Genomic DNA, 7,066 nt, shown 5'->3' with positions numbered 1-7,066 from the left:
TTGAAAATATACAAGAGTTCAGGGGCCTTGCTTTAATTAAGTAAACCATTTTCACTGTAGTGTCCAAAACGTTTTTCAAGCTGTCAGGCATTCGCTTGGTAGCTAGAGCCTCGGATCGGAAGCAACTGCTTGCACGCGCGTTACCACTCCACTATGTCTCCCTGTCATGGCTTTTGCTCCATCAGTACAGATACCAACACATCTTGACCATCAAAGTCCATTTGATGTCACAAAGCTGTCCAATACAAAGCTGTCCAATATCCTCCCCTGTTGTCCTGGTTTCCAGTGGTTTGCAGAAGAGGATGTCTTTCTTAATTGACCCCCCATAAACGTAAAGGACATATACCAGGAGCTGTGCCAGGCCCTCCACCTCTGTTGACTCATCCAGATGTAACATATAGAATTCACTGGCTTGTATGCGAAGCAGTAATTGTTTCAAAACATCTCCTGCCATGTCACTGATGTGTCGTGAAACAGTGTGTTGTTTGAGGAAGACGTTGTCTGTATAGTTTTCCCCCCAGCATTGTCCCAGCCAAATCTGTGGCAGCAGGCAGAATGAAGTCCTCCACAATAGTATGGGTCTTGCCTGTCCGAGCCACTCGGTAGCTCACCATATAAGATGCTTTAAGCCCCTTCTTTTTAATGGTATCTGTTGCTTTAATACATGTCTTACTACTCGAAAGTCATTTTAATTCTTGCTAAAAAAAAAAAACGGGTTTATTTTTCAAATTGGCATGTTTTGTTTCTAAATGTCTGCGCTCGAGTTGTGAGATGGCTCTTCGGCTGCATCAGATTCACAACTGTCAGTGTCTATGCTAGCTGGGCTAACAACAAATGTAGAATTACTGTTGCTAGCATTGGATGTGCTGTGGAAGCAGAACAACTTGTGTCGTCAACCGGTGCAGGTGTAGTACTGCTGGTAGTAGCAGTACTACCAGTAGAGCTGGTATGTGTCTCTATGGACGCTGGCCTTACTTCATCAATCAATTCATCAATTTTCTAGCAAACGGAATGAATAGCAGATACGTTTGGCTACATACGGACCGTTAGTGGAATTCCCGCGAGAGAGTAACGGTTAATGTGACTAGGCTACCTGTATTTGATGTTGTGATGTTATTTTGCTGAACACTAGATGGTTTAATTTGATTTTTGGTAGTGAAACGAGGCTACTCAGGCGAGAAAACCTCACTCAAATGTACAGCCCCGTTGGAAAATATAAATGGACTGTTAGAAAATGTGAAAAAAAAGAAAATATATATATTTGGCGTATCCCCGATGGCATTCCAGTTTGGGAATACCTGCGTTACATGATCACTACAGTAGCCCCAAGTGGCTATAAATAAATTATGCGATTATATGGCCATTAAATAACACATCATAGCATGGCATATTTAGATTACGGAATAGGCCTAAATCATATTAACTTTATATTTTGCAGACAAGACTCTTCTGTGTCTTTAAAGTCATTTGCTGAAGGCCCAAGCCTATACTACGCTATCTACTGGAATAACGTCGTTATCGAATGCCGTTCTACAACAAGCTCTAAACTTTTATTAGGGAAATTAAACCGGAAATAGCAAAGCAACTCTAAAATCTGGGCTAGAGTTGCTTGATTGACTAGCTACGTTCAGTTCATGTCCTTTGTGGATGCCACATCCCTGACAAAAGTTTGTACATATTGTAGCGACCCGCACAGACAGCTGTGTGTTGTGTTAGGCTAGGAGGTGGTTGTGTTGTACTGACCAGTACCCGGTGTTCGCGGGGTCCGACATGTCAATCAACCTGCTATCTGCCAATCACGGGAATGCCTGGAATGTTCTGATGCCGGGCATCCTGGTGGTTGGCGGAGTGGCGTGGAGGGGGGTTGGGCAGGGGGGTGGAGCATTGGAAGTTAAGACCAGGTTCAGCCTTTGTTCTCTCTCTCTTACGTCTGGGTTTCACAAGAGAAGGTCACGATTGGCTTGTGGGTTATCTGTCATCTATTTGGCGTGTGCTACGGCCCAAACAGTAGCCTGTGTAAAGTTGGTTTAATAAACCGTCAATTCGCAAACTCAAGCCTCTGTCTGGACAATTGTTCATTTATGATCTAGTCAGGTCATTACAATATAAAAAAGATCTGTAAGCGAGTAAAGGGAGATTGATTTTCATAGTTGTAATGTTTACAGATCTAATTTAACGGTTACTGCATGGCTTTTCTTACTATCCTAACAATTTACGCATGGCTTTTCTTATGATTCTAACGATATGCACGTTCAACCTATTGGCAGCTATCTGGCTCCATATGATGTTTTTCTCCCAATGTTTGTCGCTGGTCAATCATAAAGTGTTGTTGCAAATAGGCATGTTTATTTTTTACATGCACAAGTAACAAACCACAACCACTGTGTAACAACACTTAGCTAATGATATTGTTCAAGCTATGGTTGTTCAAGGTCGACATTTTTCCAGTTTGTTACTCCCACTTGAAAAGCAAGGAACAAATACTTGGCTTCTCTTGGACATTTTGACATGTTGCGGGCCTGTGACTCACGTAGTGCTGAGCGATTAGAGTGCTTTCTGAGGTCGATTTGGTTTCGGTTCAATTATTGAAATCACGGGTTTCGATTATTTGGGTTGAATGCTGTGACACAGAATCAAACAATGACTAAAAGTCCCATGGTGGTAGTGAGTTTTGACTGCCCCGTACAGCTTATCACTTATTAACCATAATTATTAATTATTCATTAATTATTTACTTTAATAAAATATTTCAGTATTTCATATTACATTTGTTTTATTTGATGTCTTATTTCATTCCAAGTCATCTCACCTCTATAGAGCTGCTGCATATTATTCAAAGTAAATGAGGCAGACTTTTATGACTGCTGAATACCAACTATAAACCACTGAGATCATGTATTTTCAGGTAGAGATACCTCGCGAAGCAACAGCTCTTCTATATATCCCCAATCGCGCATTCTTCTGCTTCTTCCGTAGCAGGCATAAACCCAGACCAGACAATGGAATATAGTCATTGTCGTTAATTACCACGTTTTATGCGCTAAACTATTTAAAATATTGACCTGCTGGAAACTACAACATCGCACAGTTCAGACTGGATCTGATTTGTCTCTTATTAGTTGTTTAAAAAACGTGTCTCTCAGACGGTACAACTCGCTCAGGCAGTATTGTAAGACAGGGGGCGCCATTGACCTATTAACGGTCCGCCTGTAAACTACTTTCCTTGAGGCTCTGCTGTTGAGGTTGCTAGCAGGCATCATCTGTTGGAGGCACATGTCTAGTTTTATGGTGACGGGATATGTTTATTTCTGTATGACTAGGCCTATGAGTGCCCCTGAGTGTGCGTCCTATTTAAGTGTATGATGCCATTTGCCACCAGTATGTTGTACACTGCCTATTGTAAACACGTAAGAAATGTACAGTTGGAAGTTTACATACCGTTAAGTTGGAGTCATTAAAGCTCGTTTTTCAACCACTCCACAAATTTCTTGTTAACAAACTATAGTTTTGGCAAGTCGGTTAGGGCTTCTACTTTGTGCATGACACAAGTCATTTTTCCAACAATTCTTTACAGACAGATTATTTCACTTATAATTCACTGTATCACAATTCCAGTGGGACAGAAGTTTACATACACTAAATTGACTGTGCCTTTAAACAGCTTGGAAAATTCCAGAAAATGAAGTCATGGCTTTAGAAGCTTCTGATAGGTTAATTGACATCATTTGAGTCAATTGGAGGTGTGCCTGTGGATGTATTTCAAGGCCTACCTTCAAACTCAGTGCCTCTTTGCCTGACATCATGGGAAAATTAAAATAAATCAGCCAAGACTTCAGAAAAAAAATTGGAGACCTCCACAAGTCTGGTTCAACTTTGGAAGCAATTTCCAAATGTCTGAGGGTACCACATTCATCTGTACAAACAATAGTATGCAAGTATAAACACCATGGGACCACGCAGCCATCATACCGCTCAGGAAGGAGACGCGTTCTGTCTCCTCGAGATGAACGTACTTTGGTGCGAAAAGTGCAAATCAATCCCAGGACAACAGCAAGGGACCTTGTGAAGATGCTGGAGGAAACCAGTATCTATGAAATGAGTCCTATATCAACATAACCTGAAAGGCTGCTCAGCAAGGAAGAAGCCACTGCTCCAAAACCAACATAATAAAGCCAGACTACGGTTTGCAAAAGCATGTGCAGGCAAGGAAGCTTACAAACCTGACTCAGTTACACCCGCTCTGTCAGGAGGAATGGGCCCCCCAAAAAATACTGTGGGAAGCTTGTGGAAGGCTACCCGAAAAGTTTGACCCAAGTTAAACAATTTAAAGGCAATGATACCAAATACTTATTGAGTGTATATAAACTTCTGACCCATTGGGAATGTGATGAAATAAATAAAAGCTGAAATAAATCATTCTCTCTACTATTATTCTGACATTTCACGTTCTTAAAATAAAGTGATGATCTTAACTGACCCAATACCATTTTTACTAGGATTAAATATCTGGATTGTGAAAAACTGAGTTTAAATGTATTTGGCTAAGGTGTATGTAAACTTCTGACTTCAACTGTATTTGCATGTCTTAAACAGCAGTGGATTCACTTAGCATGCTACCAGTATCGGGACACTACGATACTAGATTTTCCTATGCAAAAAAGAAAATAGGAAGACAATTCAATTATATGGTTCTTTATAACCTACTTTTGTAAAACACTGTCATGTAGCTTGCAAAATAAACATATGACTCCTGATCACAACATAAGACAGTTTTTTTCCATCTCCATTCTCTCCCCAAACTCTTATACCACCCCTTCCACCTCTTATCTACCCCATGACCCTTCTGCCATTTCCCCCTCTCCCCCTCTCCCTCAAACGTGATGGCCTCCAAAGCCCCTGATTCAGCCAGCTGTGTTTACGCTCCCTGTGTTTCTCTGGGAGATTCTGCTGATTTCTGCACAGCCACAGCTTATTCTCTCTCAGCCCCACATCAGATCAATGAGTGACCATGTCACTGTCAGGCAAGCACATGCACGCTCCGTAGCCTATAGTCTACACACAGGTCTATGTGTTTGAAGTAGACTGGCAGATAACTGCATTTTCTCTTTGTTTTGCTGTTTCGCCCACTCAATGGGAAACCTTGTGTTGTGTTTTGATCCTGGTTAGGCCCTACATCATTCCTGTAAGTTCCTTTCGTTTTTTTTTCTGAGAAACCCAGGGTTTTAACAGAGTTACACTAATTTCCCGCTAATCATTTCAGAGTGCTGCCCTCTTGGCACATGAAAATGGCTGACCTCTCTCTCTCTCCCCACACAACACACACACGTAAACACACACAAACAGAGGCCTCTACTCTTATGCACAGAACAAAGATCTCATTGACGTCTGACATTTTGGTTTCCCAGTCGACTTTACCTCAGATGTAAACAACAGGGTCAGGAAGTTGAAGTGGCTCAGGGCCTGCTGAAAATTGTCCCGTCCATCCCCCATCTAAGCATCTTCTACTAGTAGAAACTGCCTCACTTCCTCTTTCGGTGCTCCCCACTGCCTCACCAAGAAGAGGAACTGCAAGGGGAGATGGTCAGTGGTTAGACTGGAGAGAGTGCAGCAGTACATCATGTATTTGTATTAGAACAGGGACCGTCAATTAGATTTAACCGCCAATGGTTGGGGGGCCAGAACATAAATACAAATCATTGTATACCATAACGTGTCTCTATGCGTGGGAATATTGGGAACAGATCTCCAAAATCACTTTCCTAGGGTTTTTTACAGTCTTTTATGTCCAACAATGAAGATTTAAAAATTTAAAAAATTGCTCAGAAAACTTGAGGGGCCCTTAAAAAAACACTCACAGGCTGCCAGTTGGTGAACCCTGTTTTAGAGGCTAGTGTCCACTGTCCTGTACTTAATACTTCCTGGAAACGACATCTGTTGGTGAACCCTGTTTTAGAGGCTAGTGTCCACTGTCCTGTACTTAATTATTCCTGGAAACGACATCTGTTGATGAACCCTGTTTTAGAGGCTAGTGTCCACTGTCCTGTACTTAATAATTCCTGGAAACGACATCTGTTGATGAACCCTGTTTTAGAGGCTAGTGTCCACTGTCCTGTACTTAATAATTCCTGGAAACGACATCTGTTGATGAACCCTGTTTTAGAGGCTAGTGTCCACTGTCCTGTACTTAATAATTCCTGGAAACGACATCTGTTGATGAACCCTGTTTTAGAGGCTAGTGTCCACTGTCCTGTACTTAATAATTCCTGGAAACGACATCTGTTGATGAACCCTGTTTTAGAGGCTAGTGTCCACTGTCCTGTACTTAATAATTCCTGGAAACGACATCTGTTGATGAACCCTGTTTTAGAGGCTAGTGTCCACTGTCCTTCACTTAATAATTCCTGGAAACGACATCTGTTGGTGAACCCTGTTTTAGAGGCTAGTGTCCACTGTCCTGTACTTAATAATTCCTGGAAACGACATCTGTTGGTGAACCCTGTTTTAGAGGCTAGTGTCCACTGTCCTGTACTTAATAATTCCTGGAAACGACATCTGTTGATGAACCCTGTTTTAGAGGCTAGTGTCCACTGTCCTTCACTTAATAATTCCTGGAAACGACATCTGTTGGTGAACCCTGTTTTAGAGGCTAGTGTCCACTGTCCTGTACTTAATAATTCCTGGAAACGACATCTGTTGGTGAACCCTGTTTTAGAGGCTAGTGTCCACTGTCCTTCACTTAATAATTCCTGGAAACGACATCTGTTGGTGAACCCTGTTTTAGAGGCTAGTGTCCACTGTCCTGTACTTAATAATTCCTGGAAACGACATCTGTTGATGAACCCTGTTTTAGAGGCTAGTGTCCACTGTCCTGTACTTAATAATTCCTGGAAACGACATCTGTTGGTGAACCCTGTTTTAGAGGCTAGTGTCCACTGTCCTGTACTTAATAATTCCTGGAAACGACATCTGTTGGTGAACCCTGTTTTAGAGGCTAGTGTCCACTGTCCTTCACTTAATCATTCCTGGAAACGACATCTGTTGATGAACCCTGTTTTAGAGGCTAGTG

This window comes from Oncorhynchus keta, chromosome 33, assembly GCF_023373465.1.
Source record: "Oncorhynchus keta strain PuntledgeMale-10-30-2019 chromosome 33, Oket_V2, whole genome shotgun sequence".
In the NCBI taxonomy this organism is placed as follows: domain Eukaryota; kingdom Metazoa; phylum Chordata; class Actinopteri; order Salmoniformes; family Salmonidae; genus Oncorhynchus; species Oncorhynchus keta.
The sequence above is the reverse complement of the archived record's forward strand: the minus strand, read 5'-3'. Positions refer to the sequence as shown.